The sequence below is a fragment of the Pelobates fuscus genome, chromosome 9, assembly GCF_036172605.1.
Source record: "Pelobates fuscus isolate aPelFus1 chromosome 9, aPelFus1.pri, whole genome shotgun sequence".
Taxonomy (NCBI): Eukaryota; Metazoa; Chordata; class Amphibia; order Anura; family Pelobatidae; genus Pelobates; species Pelobates fuscus.
In genome coordinates, this window is record NC_086325.1 from 129,076,988 (window position 1) to 129,095,277 (window position 18,290).

The following is an 18,290-nucleotide window of genomic DNA, read 5'->3' on the forward strand; positions in this document are numbered from 1 at the left end:
TGGCCCCATTAAGTACAGAGCCATTTGGGCTTTAGTGAATAACTGCACAAATCATTTAACCTAGTTTTCATCCAGTCTACCAGTCTCATGTATGTTGCATATTCCTGCTAATGAACAAGTTAGACCATAGCGGTTTGTACTTACCCTGTACATATGTGTAAAGTGCTGTCATATTCCTTCTGAGGTGAATTTTTTTTCTAAAGAAAACAAATGCAGTTTTTCTATTAAACTAATGCTTTCCATCCCCTTATTAATTTTGTAGCTTGCCTCTGAACTTGATCTAGTTTTGCAATATTCTTCTTTAACCTGGTGCCCAAAACTGCACTAAAAAAATCAAGGTGGGGTCTTACCACTGATATATAAAGATACAAAATTCTACTTTGATTATGTAAATCAATACCCCTTTTTATACATGGCAGCACCGTAACAGCTGTTGCAACAGCAGACCCACATTGCATACAGCTAACTAGATTGTTATCTATAATTGTCTTTAAGTCCTTTTCATTTGATGTTATCCCTAACTTAAAGGGACACTCCAGGCACCCAGACCACTTCTGCCCATTGGAGTGGTCTGGGTGCCAACTCCCACTACTCCTAACCCTGCAAGTGTAATTATTGCAATTTTTTTATAAACTGCAATAATTACCTTGCAGGGTTAACTACACATCTAGTGGCTGTCTACTAGACAGCCACTAGAGGTCACTTCCTCCTTCATAGCACAGGAAACCTGTGCTAGAGCGTCGCTGGACGTCCTCACGCTGTGTGAGGACCTCCAGCATCGCTCATTTCCCCATAGGAAAGCATTGAAATAATTTTTCAATGCTTTCCTATGGGGAGCGCTAATTCGCATGCGCGGCATTGCCGCGCATGCGCATTAGGTCTCCTCAGCCGGTGGGCGGGATCAGTCTCGCCCACCGGCCGACGCAATGCAGAGGAGGAGCGGCGCAGAGGAGGAGACAGCGACGAGGGACATCGCCGCTGCCTCAGGTAAGTGACTGAAGTCGTTTTCACCCCTTCAGTAACCGGGGATTGGGGGGTGGGAGGGAGAGGGACCCTCCAGTGCCAGGAAAACGGATTGTTTTCCTGGCACTGGAGATTCCCTTTAACCTCATTTAAATGTATAATGTACATGTGGTTTATGGGATTCTTGTTAAAAAATGCAAGACTTTGCATTGATCTGTATTGAGTCTCATCTGGCACCTACCTGCCAAGTTCCTCAATTTATCAAAATCTCTCTGTAGAGAAGTTACCTTGATATACTATACTGCTCTCGTCACAAAGTACTGCTTAGTGGATAGATCTGTAATTTGGTATCCTAATTAGAGATTGTCAATATTTAAGGGTACCAAACTAGGGGAAGTTGTTTAATAGCTGGATAATGAAGGATTCGGTATCCTTAATTTAAGGCAATTCTAGATAGGGATACCAATATTGGAGATATATCTACTAAGCAGATGAAAGATCAAAATTAAGAAAAGCCCTTTTTAAATGTTCGGCTTTCATCTGTGTTTAGTAGACTGTCCCTAATTTGGTAGTAAACTGTTATCATTATGTGATAAAGTGACAATGATGGACACTTTAATTTCAGTTGGATGGCTGTGTTTGTGTCCAGGGGATGTTTTTAAACATTTTAAGTTACTTACTAATAATTATTGAAACTAAAAAGTAATTTAGAACAAGAACAATGTACACTGAATGGCCAAAAAAAGTCGCCACCAAAAACAAAGGTCACACACTCTAATATTTTGTTGGACCGCCTTTAGCTTTGATTATGGCATGCATTCGCTGTGGCATTGTTTCGATAAGCTTCTGCAGTGTCACAAGATTTATTTCCGTCAACAGTTGCATTCATTTTTCACCAAGATCTTGTATTGATGATTGGAGAGTTGGACCACTGTTCAAAACCTTCTCCAGGACATCCCAAAGATTCTCAATGGGGTTAAGGTCTTGACTCTGTGGTGGCCAATTCATGTGTGAAAATGATGTCTCATGCTCCCTGAACCACTCTTTCACAATTTGAGCCCGATGTATTCTGGCATTGTCATCTTGGAAGATGCCTGTGCCATCAAAGAAGAAAAAATCAATTGATGGAATAACCTGGTCATTCAGTATTGTGAAGAAATCACAAAGTTATTTTGGCTATTTTATTTTATTTCATTTTATTCGGTAGCTGTAACTACCGAACAGAGACCACCCCCCTGGCTCCGTAACTTCAAAACGAACCATCGTTTAAGCCCTCTGCCTGTGCGGCTGCCGTTTGTATGGTCAAACGGCGGCCATCTTGTTTATGCGAACAAAGGCAGCGGGACTTGGTCGTCGAGTCCTGGAACTAAATTAGGACACTCGACTTCCCGAACACCGGTCCCAATGTACAAACGCTTGCTTCTTCTTTTTCCAAACCTCTAGGAGAGCGTTGTTCGGTACTTTTGTACTTACGAATGGGGGGAACAATCGCTGCTAGAACTAGACAGGCAAAACCACCAAAACTTGTGGAACTGTTTTGGGCAGGAGCCTCGTTGGTAGCCGGTCACCTAAGACCTCCATAGAATCGAAAACCCCTGAACTGATCTGCGTGATTTTTGGATATGTTGGTCACCCGGGTCAGGGCTAACGGAGGATATGTACTACTTTTGTAGGGATACCTTATGTTTTAGGGTGCGTTTTAAAAGTTGGGTAAAATTTAGATTTTTCTGTCTGGAGATAGTTAAGTTATTACTTTATCAGCCTTAATTATCTCCAGTGTTGCGGTCACCGGCCCGCCGAGCCTCACGGTCGTGCCCGACCGGCACGACCGCTCCGACTACACGAGCTTACCTGCTCGTCGGCGAGCCGGGAACCGCGCACGTAGTTCTTTACGGGCATCACGCCCGAATCCAATATGGCGCCGACCACGTGGTCGCCTCTATGGATAGCCCCGCCCCCGAGAATTATACTAACGTGTGCGTGACGTCACGACGTCAACGCACACGCACGTTCTGGGGTCAGAGGTCGCCCTCTGACCAATCTTAGCTTAGAGAGGGGTATTTAAACCCCTAATTCACCCTAGTACTTTGCCATAATTCATGAAACCATAATTCATGAAGAAGGGGCTTGAATGAGTAGAATCGCAAACGAGATTGTTGTGTGCAAACTCCGCCCAAGGAATCAAACCGACCCAATCATCCTGGTGTTCAGAAACAAAGCATCGTAAATATTGTTCAATTTTCTGGTTGGTACGTTCAGCAGCTCCGTTAGACTGAGGATGATAGGCAGAAGAAAAGATAATTTAATACCAAGTTGAGAGCAGAAGGACCTCCAAAAGCGGGAAACAAATTGGGAGCCTCTGTCCGATACAATTTGAGAGGGTATCCCATGTAGGCGAAAAATCTCCTTAGCGAATATCTCTGCCAATTCGGGAGAAGACGGGAGTTTAGGCAAGGGAATGAAGTGTGCCATCTTAGTAAACCTGTCAACCACGGTGAGGATAACAGTCTGTCTTTTAGAGATAGGTAGATCGACAATAAAGTCCATGGCCAAACAGGACCATGTTTTTTCTGGAACCTCCAAGGGTTGCAGGAATCCACATGGAAGCGTATGGGGTTGTTTGGTTTTAGTACAAACTTCACATGCAGCGATGAACTCCTCAATATCCCTCCGTAAAGCAGGCCACCAGAAGTCCTTAGAGATCAAAGCGTAAGTCTTGCGAATACCAGGATGTCCCGCCATCTTGCTATTATGTAAACACTGTAAAAGTTCCAGTTGAAGAGCAGGAGGAACGAAATGACGGCCCGCAGGAGTCTGTTTAGGTGCTAGATGTTGCAACTTAATGATCTCGGCCAATAATGGAGAATGAATCCTGAGATTCGTATTAGCAATGATTTTGCATTTCGGAACTATAGAAGAAAGAACTGGTTCAGGTACAGTAGAAGGTTCATATTGGCGAGATAATGCATCGGCTTTAGAGTTTTTAGAACCAGGTCTGTAAGTCAGTACATAATTGAAGTGAGTCAGGAATAAGGACCAACGAGCTTGTCTAGAGGATAAGCGCTTAGCCTCCCCAATATAGGACAAGTTTTTGTGGTCCGTCAAAATCGTAATAGGGTGTAGGGTCCCCTCCAACAAATGTCTCCAGAAAATTTCTTAGAGAAGAAACCACAAGGGTGTAACGGTTTATCCACCCCTAACCTTTGAGACAGAACAGCCCCAACTGCTGTCTCAGAGGCATCGACCTCGAGCAAGAAAGGCAGAGTCGTATCAGGATGGACTAGAATGGGAGCCGAGGCAAAAAGTTCCTTGAGAGTCTTGAAAGCACCCAGAGCCTCCTTAGACCAGAACTTAGTATCAGCCCCTTGTTTGGTCATAGTGGTAATAGGCGCAATGATAGAGGAGTATCCTTTAATGAAGCGCCTATAGTAGTTGGAAAAACCAATAAACCTTTGGATAGCCTTGAGTCCTTTGGGCAAGGGCCAGTCTAAAATAGATTGAAGTTTTACAGGATCCATTTTAAAACCTTCCCCAGAAATCACGTATCCAAGAAAGTCTACCTGAGACTGATCAAAACTGCACTTCTCCAATTTGCAATATAGACCATGTTGCAGCAGCTTGTGTAATACCTTTCTGACCTGTCTATGGTGAGTCTCAATCTCCTTAGAGTGTATTAGTATGTCGTCCAGGTAAACAATAACACAATCATGCTGAAACTCCCTAAGTACCTCATTAATCAAATCTTGAAATACTGCAGGAGCATTGCATAGTCCAAATGGCATAACAGTGTATTCGTAATGGCCATACCGGGTATTGAATGCCGTCATCCACTCGTGACCTTGCTGGATTCTCACCAAATTGTAAGCCCCTCTGAGATCTAACTTGGTGAAGATTTTGGAGCCCTTAAGACGATCAAATAACTCGGTAATCAGTGGGATAGGATAGGCATTTCTGACAGTTATTTTATTCAAGCCTCGGTAATCGATACAAGGTCTCAGCGTGCCATCCTTCTTCTTAATGAAAAAGAACCCAGCCCCGGCCGGAGAAAAAGACCTCCTGATGAATCCCTTTTCTAAATTCTCCCGAATATACTCCTCTAGAACCGAGTTTTCCTGAACAGACAAAGGATATACGTGGCCCCTCGGAGGCATAGTGCCGGGTAGAAGCTTAATCTTACAGTCAAATGACCTGTGTGGAGGCAAAGAATCGGCATTCTTCTTGTCAAACACTGCCCTTAAGTCTAGGTAAAGGTCTGGTATTTGTCTTTCTGTGGACTGAGTAGGATTCTCCGGTATGTTAATATTAGCTAATGGAGAAACCTTGCACAAACACCGATCCTGGCAGCCCTGGCCCCACGAGAGTATCTCTCCTAACTCCCAATCGATAATAGGGTTATGTTTTTTCAACCATGGGTACCCCAGAACTATGGGAACGGAAGGAGACGAAATGAGCAGAAGAGATAAATTCTCCACGTGTAGGATACCAACATTTAAATTAATGGGTATGGTCTCACGAAACATAACAGGGTCTAGTAGTGGTCTACCATCTATGGCCTCAACGGCCAAAGGTGTCTCCCTTAGCTGGGATGGGAAATTGTTCTTACTAGCAAAGGCTTGGTCGATAAAATTCTCAGCAGCACCGGAATCTATCAATGCCATAGCCCTTACTACTTCCTTCCCCCAAGTTAAGGAAACTGGTAGCAGAAGCCTGTGATCTTTATAATCAGGAGTAGAGGACAAAATAGAAACACCCAAGGCCTGTCCTCTAGAGAGACTTAGGTGCGAGCGTTTCCCGGGCGGTTAGAACAGTTCGAGAGTAAATGACCCTTGGCTCCACAATACATACACAAACCCTCTCTTCTCCTGTGCTGTCTTTCCTCCTCAGAGAGGCGGGTATACCCTATCTGCATAGGTTCAGTAAGCAAAGATGTCGTGGAGTCAGGACTTGGAACAGCGGGAGCTAACCTAAAAGAAGGTCTCTGGTTCCTCTCTCGAGTGTTCTGTCTCTCTCTTAGACGTTCATCTATACGAGAGATGAACGAAATTAAATCCTCTAAATTCTCAGGGAGTTCTCTGGTAGCAACCTCATCAAGGATTACATCAGATAGGCCATTCAAAAATACATCCATATACGCCTGCTCATTCCACTTGATTTCTGCCGCCAGAGACCTGAACTCTAGTGCATAATCCACCAGTGTTTGGTTCTCCTGTCTCAGGCGCAACAGTAATCTGGCTGCATTAACCTTTCTACCTGGAGGGTCAAATGTTCTTCTAAAAGCAGCTACAAATGCGTTATAGTTATAAACTAATGGATTATCGTTCTCCCATAGTGGGTTGGCCCATCTCAGAGCTTTCTCAATGAGTAGGGTGATAATAAATCCTACTTTTGCCCTATCTGTAGGATAAGAGCGAGGTTGCAATTCAAAGTGGATACTAATTTGGTTTAAAAAACCACGACACTTCTCAGGAGCCCCACCATAGCGTACTGGGGGGGTAATGTGAGAAGAAGCACCCACTGTGGCTACCTCTAGACCTGAACCGACAGGAGAAACAGGGGTATTACGTATCTCCTCTGGTGGGTTATTGGCACAAGCTAATAGAGCCTGTAGCGCAAGCGCCATCTGATCCATTCTGTGATCCATGGCTTCAAACCTAGGATCAGGAGCAGCCAGCTGACTGTTTGTACTTGCAGGATCCATTGGCCCTGTCGTAATGTCAGGATCGGGACAGGGATCCAACACGCAGAGTACAAACAGTAGCCAGATACGTATACCGGACCTTAGAATGGCCGGACTAACGTAAGTAGTACAGTATAGAATGGTCAAAGACAAGCCGAGGTCGAGGATAACAGAAGACAGGTAAGCGAGAGACAAGCCAAATCAAGGGTAACAGAGATAAGCAGAGTAAGGTAAACAAGCCGGGTCAAAACCAAAAGGGATAATAGAATACACAAGCACTGAGTGACTAGAACAAGCTAGAACCACAACAGGGCAATGAGCTAATGAAAGAAGCTCTGTTAAATACCCTGTTCAGAGCAGTAACCACGCCTCCGAGGCGTCCTGATTGGTCCTGCAGCAATTGACTGACAGGTCGTTCCGGGGGAGTGTCCTGATGACTACTTCCTGCCTAGATGCTGTAAAAGGCAGTCACTCCCTCGCGGCCGGCCTAGCATGACCGGATAGACCGCGGGGAAGGGAGCCATCAGACCGTCTGGATGGAGGAACAGCTAAGTCTCTACCTCTTTCGGAGGTAGAGACCACAGGTACCCTGACAGTATTGTGGCAAGAAGGGACATCTAAGATCGTCATGCCCGGTTCGGCCGGAAAACTTGCACACCTAAGGCACGTACGGGGACCGACCTTAGGTGTGATGTATATGTCCCCTAAATTGACTAAGAACCGTTTCCTTGTCAAAGTAACCTTATCTTTCGAGAACACTACTGTTCAGTGTGAGGCTATGATTGACTCTGGGGCAGCGGAGAATTTCCTAGACAAAGAATTCTCTGCAAAACATCTCCTGCCCTTAAGAAATGAAGAGAAACCTATAGCAGTCGAGGCCATTGATGGAAGGCCTCTTACCCAGCCTTTCATCACACACGAAACTCTGCCAATCACTGTTTCAGTGGGTATTCTCCACTCTGAAGAAATGACCTTTCAAATCATATCTGATTTCATATCTGGTTTCCCTTGGCTCCTGAAACACAATCCACGTTTGGATTGGATTGAAGGAGAGATTGTGAGTTGGGGTGAGAGATGCAAAGATGTTTGCTTTAAGCAAATCCCACAACCTATTGGCACCATTAATGTTCCTGTTACACCTCCTTTGACCACACAAATTCCACAGCAGTATATGGATTTGAAAGAGGTATTTAACAAGGTCCAGTCAGAAGGGTTACCTCCTCATAGACCTTATGACTGTACTATAAACTTATTACCAGGGACTATGCCTCCCAAGGGAGGAGTCTATGCCTTGTCCCCCCAGGAAAATCTTTGTTTGGAGGAATATATTAAGGATGCTCTCAGAAAGGGTCATATCCGTAGGTCCTCCTCACCAGCCGGGGCTGGATTCTTCTTTGTCTCTAAAAAAGAAGGAGACCTACGCCCTTGTATTGATTATAGGGGTTTGAATAGGATTACCATAAAAAATGCCTACCCTATTCCCCTTATATCAGAGCTGTTTGACAGATTGAAGGGAGCTCGAGTCTTTACCAAGCTCGATCTCCGAAGTGCATACAATCTAGTCAGGATTAAGGACGGTCACGAATGGAAGACCGCATTTAACACCAGAATGGGACATTACGAATACCTGGTTATGCCGTTTGGATTATGTAACGCTCCAGCGGTATTCCAGGATTTTATAAACGATGTCCTAAGAGAGTACCTTCACATGTTCGTTCTAGTGTATTTGGACGACATTCTCATCTATTCCCCAGACCTAGAGACACATCACGAACATGTGAGAATTGTACTGAAAACCCTGTTACAGAACGGCCTTTACTGTACACTAGAGAAATGCCAGTTTGACCAAACGGAGATACAATTCCTTGGATACGTTATATCTCCGTCTGGTTTCCAGATGGATCCTCGCAAACTGGAGGCAGTCTTACAGTGGCCATTACCCAAGGGCCTTAAAGCTACTCAACGCTTTATAGGTTTTGCGAATTACTACCGCAAATTCATAAGGGGATTTTCCTCCGTGATTTCCCCTATAACCAATTTAACAAAAAAAGGAGCAAATTGTATATCTTGGCCCAAAGAAGCAAGAGAGGCATTTGAACGATTAAAATCTTTATTTTCCTCAGCACCTGTCCTGACCCATCCTGATCCATCCAAACCATTTATCCTAGAGGTGGATGCATCAGAGACAGGAGTTGGAGCCATTCTGTCTCAAAGAGAAAGTCCTGATACGCCTTTACATCCCTGTGGATTTTACTCTCGCAAACTCACACCTGCAGAGAGGAATTACGACATAGGGAATAGGGAACTTTTGGCCATTATACTTGCCCTTAAGGAATGGAGGCATCTCTTGGAAGGTTCCAAAGAGCCACTTTTGATCTTTACTGATCATAAGAATTTGGCTTATATTGGGGACGCTAAGAGACTGTCCTCTCGTCAGGCTAGGTGGTCATTGTTCCTCTCCCGATTCAATTTCGTAATTACATACAGACCTGGTACTAAAAACACCAAGGCAGATGCACTTTCTCGGCAGTTTGAGACAGATGAAGTTCCGGAACAGGTGATATATCCTATTGTACCTCCTGAATGCCTCATTGCCACTACAGTTTCCGAAGTGTCTTCTCCACTCTTCTGTGCCATAATAGCAGATCAAACTCAGGCACCTGTGGGAAAACCTCCGGACAAACTGTATGTGTCACCTCAGTTTCGAAAGAAGGTACTAGATTTGTTCCATGACAACCTCACAGCGGGCCATCCTGGAGTCCATAAAACTCTCTCTGCCATCTCCAGGAGATTTTGGTGGCCTGCTCTTAGAAACGATATCAAAGATTATGTTGGGGCATGTCAAATATGTGCCGTTTCTAAAGTTCCTCCTAGGTCACCTCCTGGACTGTTACAACCACTGCCCATACCTAGTGCTCCATGGACCCACTTGGCCATGGATTTCATTGTGGATCTACCCAGTTCAAACGGGTTTAATACAGTCCTTATGGTTATTGATAGATTCACGAAGATGGCACATTTCGTCCCACTTAAAAAATTACCATCTGCTCAAGATCTAGTTCAAATATTCTTGAGAGAGATCTTTCGGTTGCACGGTGTACCCAAAAGCATAGTATCTGACAGAGGTACCCAGTTTGTTTCTAGGTTTTGGCGTTCCTTTTGCAAACAATTGGGCGTCGAACTCTCCTTTTCGTCAGCATATCACCCTCAAACAAATGGAGCAGCAGAGAGGGCGAATCAGTCTTTAGAAGCCTATTTACGTTGCTTTATAAATGCCAATCAATCTAACTGGTATGAGATCTTACCCATGGCTGAGTTCGCCAGAAACAACGCCACTCATGAATCTTCTAATCACAGTCCATTCTTTGTTAATCAGGGTTATCACCCCACTGTTTTTCCTTCTGCATTCTCAGACACAGAAATCCCCGCTTTGAACACCCGTTTAGAATCGATTCATGATACCTGGGATTCCGTCCATTCAGCTCTGCAAAAAGCCTCATTACAAGCAAAGGTCCAAGCTGACAAGAAACGGGGCGCTAATCCTGTCTATCTTCCAGGTGACAGGGTGTGGCTCTCCACAAGACATATCAAGCTTAAGGTCCCGTCCATGAAATTTGCCCCTCGGTACATTGGTCCCTTTCGAGTTACCCAACGTATTAATCCAGTGACCTATACTTTGGCACTACCGGCTCATATGAGAATAGCGAATACTTTCCATGTGTCTCTGCTCAAGCCCCTTACTTGCAATCGCTACACCAGGGTATCCACTCCTCCTCCGCCCTTGGTAGTGGGTGATCAAGAAGAATACGAAGTCCGTTCTATCATGGACTCCAAATTATCCAGAGGTGTCTTGTCCTATCTCGTTGACTGGAAGGGTTATGGTCCCGAGGAACGTTGTTGGGTTCCTGCTGACCGGGTCCATGCGCCCCGTCTTATCCGGTCATTTCACAACCGCTTTCCTCTTAAGCCGGGTCCTTCCCGCCCGGTGCGCGGTCTTCGAGTGGGGGGTACTGTTGCGGTCACCGGCCCGCCGAGCCTCACGGTCGTGCCCGACCGGCAAGACCGCTCCGACTACACGAGCTTACCTGCTCGTCGGCGAGCCGGGAACCGCGCACGTAGTTCTTCCGGGCATCACGCCCGAATCCAATATGGCGCCGACCATGTGGTCGCGTCTATGGATAGCCCCGCCCCCGAGAATTATACTAACGTGTGCGTGACGTCACGACGTCAACGCACACGCACGTTCTGGGGTCAGAGGTCGCCCTCTGACCAATCATAGCTTAGAGAGGGGTATTTAAACCCCTAATTCACCCTAGTACTTTGCCATGTCGTGGTTTCAGTGTCCTGGTTTCCTGAAAGTGCTAATTCCGTGTTTTTGATTTCCTGGTATCCTGATCCTTGGCGTTTCCCTGGTTATTCTGATCTCTGGTTTCCCTGACTTGGCTTGTTTAATCGGTATTGAGTATTTTCTGGCTTCCTTGACCTCGGCTTTCCCTTTGACCATTCTCTGTCTCTAGCGTATTAGTCCGGCCATTCTAAGGTCCGGTTTACGCTCTATCCTGTTATTTTCCTTTTCTTACTTATGTATATGTTTACATAGTTTCTGCGTGCTGGACCACATTACTAGTCGTGACATCCAGGTAGAGAGGAGGGGATTATGTGTTTGTACTGGGTGTGTTTAAGTATTTCTTTGCTTATGATTGGCTGTATGATTTATGTTCCCGTGGGAGGTCCCCTTGCACGGGGACTTGCATTAAAACCATTTCTGTTACACCCTTCATCTAGACTTCGGCTGATGTTTGGGTACCTGTCTGCTTTACTGGGAGAATCTACTTAGGAAGCTGTTATTTTGTATGGGAATCGCTTACTTTATTTAACCGAACGGCGAGTTATAATCACTGATACTCTGGCCGTTCAGGAGGAAACTACCGAATGGGTGTAGGATATACAAGGTTTGCTTACAACTGGTGGCAAGCGGCGGGATTCGTATCCGGAATGGATGTCCTGAATAGTGATGTCCCGGACTGTTCGCGGATAGTTCCTTGGCGAACGTCGCTTGTTCGCGTTCGCCATGGACAGCGAACACATGCGCTGTTCGGTTCGCCCCCTATTCATCATCATTGAGTAAACTTTGACCCTGGCCTGTACCTCACAGTCAGCAGACACATTCCAGCCATACAGCAGCAGACCCTCCCTCCCAGACCCTCCACCTCCTGGACAGCATCCATTTTACATTCATTGTGAAGCTGCATTCTTAGTGAAAAGTAGGGACAGTGTAGCTGCTGCTGATTTGATAGGGACATTGATAGCTAGGCTAGTGTATTCAGTGTCCATTACAGTCCTGAAGGACTCATCTGATCTCTGCTGTAAGGACAGCACCCCAAAAAGCCCTTTTTAGGGCTAGAACATCAGTCTGCTTTTTTTTTTTCTGTGTCAGGCTCACAGCATATACTGTGCCCACTTGCCCAGTGCCACCACTCACTCACTGGTGTCACAATAGCTTGCATTTAAACAAAAAAAAACTTTTTTAAATGTAGTATAATAGCAGTCAGTTTCCTTCACTAGTGTGCGTTTCAGGGCCTGCCCAGTGCCACCACTCACTCACTGGTGTCACAATAGCTTGCATTTAACAAAAATAAATCTTTTTGGACTGTAATATAATAGCAGTCAGTTTCCTTCACTAGTGTGCGTTTCAGGGTTTGCCAGGGCACAGTGTCACACCAGTGCAACTCATATCTGGTGTAACAGTAGTGTACATTTTTTTTTTAAATACAATTTTGACTGTAATAGATTGAATAGCAGTTAGTTGTCTGCCAGCATGTGTGTCAGGCTCGCAGCGTATACTGTGCCCACTTGCCCAGTGCCACCACTCATATCTGTTGTCACAATAGCTTGCATTTAACAAAAAAAACTTTTTGGACTGTAATATAATAGCAGTCAGTTTCCTTCACTAGTGTGCATTTCAGGGCCTGCCAGGGCACAGTATCACACCAGTGCAACTCATATCTGGTGCAACAGTAGTGTACATTTAAAAAAAAAATGAAAAAAAAATTGACTGTAATAGATTGAATAGCAGTTAGTTGTCTGCCAGCATGTGTGTCAGGCTCGCAGCGTATACTGTGCCCACTTGCCCAGTGCGACCACTCATATCTGTTGTCACAATAGCTTGCATTTAACAAAAAATAACTTTTTGGACTGTAATATAATAGCAGTCAGTTTCCTTCACGAGTGTGCGTTTCCGGGCCTGCCAGGGCACAGTTTCAAACCAGTGCAACTCATATCTGGTGTAACAGTAGTGTACATTTAAAAAAATAAAAATACAATATTGACTGTAATAGATTGAATAGCAGTTAGTTGTCTGCCAGCGTGTGTGTCAGGCTCGCAGCGTATACTGTGCCCACTTGCCCAGTGCCACCACTCACTCACTGGTGTCACAATAGCTTGCATTTAACAAATAAAAATACTTTTTGGACTGTAATATAATAGCAGTCAGATTCCTTCACTAGTGTGCGTTTCAGGACCTGCCCAGTGCCACCACTCACTCATATCTGGTGTCCCAATAGCTTGCATTTAATAAAAAATAAACTTTTTGGACTGTAATATAATAGCAGTCAGTTTCCTTCACGAGTGTGCGTTTCAGGGCCTGCCAGGGCACCGTGTCACACCAGTGCCACTCATATCTGTTGTCACAGTAGCTTGCACGCATAGTACCACTAATCGGAAAAAAAATGACTGGCAGAGGCAGGCCACCCCGCAGGGGCCGTCGTGGTCGTGGTTCTGCGATTCCCTTTGGCCCTAGAATAGTGCCCAGTGTTCAGAGGCCACGTACCCTGAACTTGAAAAGTTCTGTGGACATAGTTGACTGGCTAACACAGGACACACAATCTTCTACAGCTTCTGCTGCGAACCTCGACGCACCATATTCCTCCAGCTTAGCTTCGGGCAACTCTAAAGTTACCACTCTCCTGCCTGCCGACACCACCAACACTAGCACCACAGCCGCTTCACTTGGTATGTCAGAGGAGTTATTTACACATCAGTTGGAAGAAATGAGTGATGCGCAACCATGATTGCCAGAGGATGTAGATAACAGGGATATGTCTCAGTCAGGCAGCATTACACACGTACGGTGTGATGATGATGATGATGTTGTACCCACTGCTGCTTCCTTTGCTGAGTTGTCAGATACAAGTGAAGCGGTTGATGATGACGATGCGTCCATGGATGTCACGTGGGTGCCCGCTATAAGAGAAGAAGAACAGGGGGAAAGTTCAGATGGGCAGACAGAGAGGAGGAGGAGACGAGTTGGAAGCAGGGGGAGGTCATCGCAAGGAGCTAGTGGCACAGTCAGACAGCATGCATCGGCACCCAGGGTCAGCCAGACAGCACGGCAATCAACGCATGCTGTTGCCACCACCAGAATGCCGTCATTGCAGAGCTCAGCAGTGTGGCATTTTTTTTGTGTGTCTGCCTCTGACAACAGCAATGCCATTTGCAACCTGTGCCAAAAGAAACTGAGTCGTGGGAAGTCCAACACCCACCTAGGTACAACTGCTTTGCGAAGGCACATGATCGCACATCACAAACGCCTATGGGATCAACACATGAGTACAAGCAGCACACAAACTCAAAGCCGCCATCCTCCTCCTGGTCCAGCATCTTCAGCCACGTTAACCACTGCTGTCCTCCTTGCCCCCTCTCAACCATCCGCCCCTCCGTCTCTCGCCTTGAGCAGTTCCTGCTCATCTGCCCACAGTCAGGTGTCTGTCAAGGATATGTTTGAGCGTAAGAAGCCAATGTCACAAAGTCACCCCCTTGCCCAGCATCTGACAGCTGGCTTGACTGAACTCTTAGCCCGCCAGCTTTTACTATACAAGCTGGTGGAGTCTGAGGCGTTCCAAAAATTTGTAGCTATTGGGACACCGCAGTGGAAGGTACCCGGCCGCAATTTCTTTGCACAAAAGGTAATCCCCAACCTGTACTCGATTGTGCAAAAGGAAGTAATGGCATGTCTGGCACACAGTGTTGGGGCAAGGGTCCATCTGACCACTGATACCTGGTCTGTAGAGCATGGTCAGGGCAGGTATATCACCTACACTGCGCATTGGGTAAACCTGCTGTCGGTTGCCAAGCATGGAATGCGTGGCTCTGCAGAGGAGTTGGTGACACCGCCACAACTTGCAGGCAGGCCTACTTCCACCTCCTCTACTCCTCCTACTCCATCCTCTTCCATAACCTCCTCGGCTGAGTCCTCTTCTGCTGCTGCGTCTTGCTCCACATCAACGGCACCGCCCCAGCTCCCCAGGAACTGTTCCACATTCCGGATACGGCAGTGTCACGCCGTCTTGGAGTTGACTTGCCTGAAACCAGCACTCCTGTCCGCCCTGAATGCACAGGTGGATCAGTGGCTGACTCCGCACCAACTGGAGATCGGCAAAGTGGTTTGTGACAACGGAAGCAATTTGTTGGCGGCATTGCATTTGGGCAAGTTGACACAAGTGCCGTGCATGGCACATGTGTGTAATCTGATCGTACAACGCTTTGTGCATAAGTACCCAGGCTTACAGGACGTCCTTAAGCAGGCCAGGAAGGTGTGTGGCCATTTCAGGCGTTCCTACATGGCCATGGCGCACTTTTCCGATATCTAGTGGCGAAACAACATGCCAGTGAGGCGCTTGATTTGCGACAGCCCGACATGTTGGAATACAACACTCCTAATGTTCGACTGCCTACTCCAACAAGAAAAAGCCGTTAACGACTATTTGTATGACCGGGGTGCTAGGACAGCCTCTGCGGAGCTGGGAATTGTTTTGCCACGTTACTGGATGCTCATGCGCAATGCCTGTAGGCTCATGCGTCCTTTTGAGGAGGTGACAAACCTAGTCAGTCGCACCGAAGGCACCATCAGCGACATCATACCATTTGTTGTCTTCCTGGAGCGTGCCCTGCGAAGAGTGCTGGATCAGTCCGTAGATGAGCGTGAAGAGGAAGAGTTGTGGTCACCATCACCACCAGAAACAGCCTTATCAGCATCGCTTGCTGGACCTGCGGCAACGCTGGAAGAGGATTGTGAGGAAGAGGAGTCAGAGGAGGAATGTGGCTTTGAGGAGGAGGAGGAAGACCAACCACAACAGGCATCACAGGGTGCTCGTTGTCACCTATCTGGTACCCGTGGTGTTGTATGTGGCTGGGGGGAAGAACATACCTTCATTGAGATCACTGAGGAGGAGGAACGGGAAATGAGTAGCTCGGCATCCAACCTTGTGCAAATGGGGTCTTTCATGCTGTCGTGCCTGTTGAGGGACCCTCGTATAAAAAGGCTGAAGGAGAACGACCTGTACTGGGTGTCCACGCTACTAGACCCCTGGTATAAGCAGAAAGTGGCAGAAATGTTACCGAATTACAACAAGTCGGAAAGGATGCAGCATTTGCAAAATAAATTAAAAAGTATGCTTTACACAGCGTATAAGGGTGATGTCACAGCACAACGGGAATCTAACAGGGGAAGAGGTGAAAGTCATCCTCCTCCTCCCACGACCATGCCGGCAAGGACAGGACGCTTTAAAGACGTGTTGTTGATGGAGGACATGAGGAGCTTTTTAAGTCCTACGCATCGCCACAGCCCTTCGGGATCCACCCTCCGAGAACGACTCGACCGACAGGTAGCAGACTACCTCGCCTCTACTGCAGATATCGACACTCTGAGGAGCGATGAACCCCTTGACTACTGGGCTTGACCTGTGGCCTGAGCTATCCCAATTTGCAATAGAACTTCTGGCCTGCCCCGCTTCAAGTGTCCTGTCAGAAAGGACCTTCAGTGCAGCAGGAGGTATTGTCACTGAGAAGAGAAGTCGCTTAGTTCAAAAAAGTCTAGATTACCTCACCTTTATTAAGATGAATGAGGGATGGTTCCCGAAGGGACTGACAGTGGGCGATACATTCGACTAAAAAAGGCCTTATGAGGGGGACTACTTAACACACCACTCCTATCTGGTGGCACATTAGATTGCACGCGCAGTGCCCCAAATTGAAAAATGAAGTAGGAGGACCTACCAAGCATGTTTTTCCATTTCCCGCTTCCTAAAATCGATGCCTTATATACACGTCCCCTGATAGGGGACGTAACAGGGATTAAACTGATAGGAATAGTACTACTTAACACACCACTCCTATCTGGTGGCACATTAGATCTGAAGAAGAGGAGTCAGAGGAGGAAGGTGGCTTTGAGAAGGTGGAAGACCAAACACAGCAGGCATCCCAGGGGGCTTGTTGTCACCTTTCGGGGACCCTTGGTGTTGTACGTGGCTGGGTGGAGGAAGAGACCTTCAATGACATCAGTGAGGACAAGGAACGGGACATGGCTAGCTTGGTATCCAACCTTGTGCAAATGGGGAGTTTGCGGTTGTGCAAATGGACTGTTTGCGGTTGTTTGCGGTGCGTTAAACGGGGAGTTTGGTCTGTCACTGTGAAGCGGGCGTAACCCTTACACTACCTGATCGATACAACATCATACCTGATGTTTTAAAGCAGGTTATTCCAAACAATTTAGGAATGTTAGGTGATTTATGCCCTTTATGGATTAAAACCAGCCTCTGCATCAACTATGTAATTTTCCATGGGAGTTTTGCCATGGATCCCCCTCCGGCATGCCACAGTCCAGGTGTTAGTCCCCTTGAAACAACTTTTCCATCACTAGCATGGCCAGAAAGAGTCCCTTTGGGTTTTAAAAATCGCCTGCCCATTGAAGTCTATGGCGGGTCGCCCGGTTCGCCCGTTCACGAAAATGTTATGTTCGCGACATCACTAGTCCTGAACCAAGAAAGGGAATGGCTCAGCAATTTCAGCTACTGAAAAGATCCACATTGAAAGATTTACTGGAAGCTCGGGGCATAGTGGCAAGTAACAAGACAAAAGCCACGTTAATTGCAGAATTATTACAGGGCGACAGAACCAGTGATACAATATTGTAAAGCGCTACGGAATCTGTTGGCGCTATATAAATGGCAATAATAATAATACAGAAATGGAGCATGTGGAAGAAACCGAACTGCAGAAAGACGTTAGATGGATGCTCAGCATGTTGGGACCCAATCCATCAACAGAAGCTGCCCTGCATGTCATGGCACAAGCCAGACAAGCGCAAAAAGATTGCGAAGATCAAGAGAGACTATTACAGGGAGATCTACTAACATCTCCAGGAAGTACAAGCAGACTACCAAAGAAGGTAAATTATGCCGCTTTTACAGATGAAAACATGGAAATTGATAGTTACCTCCAAGATTTTGAACGTCAAAAAAATGGGCTGCAGTACTCAGCAGCAAGTTATCTGGAAGAGCAGCAGAGGCTTTTCGAGCAGTACCAGATGGGGATATTCACAATTACGAACGAGTGAAAGACATTTTACAGGCCAGATATGCTGTAACTCCGCAGGCGTACGTAAGAAATGTAGGGGCCTCCGGAAAGCAGGGAAAGACTCCTATACCGAATGGGCTTTTCAGCTACACAGGCGAGGCCGGAATTGGATGCAAGGCTGCCAAGCAACCACCCTGGAAGATGCAATACAGCTCATATTATTGGAGCAGTTCTTCGAACACACGGCAGAGGACATAAGAGACTGGGTAAGGGACAGAAAAGCCCAAACCAAATAGGA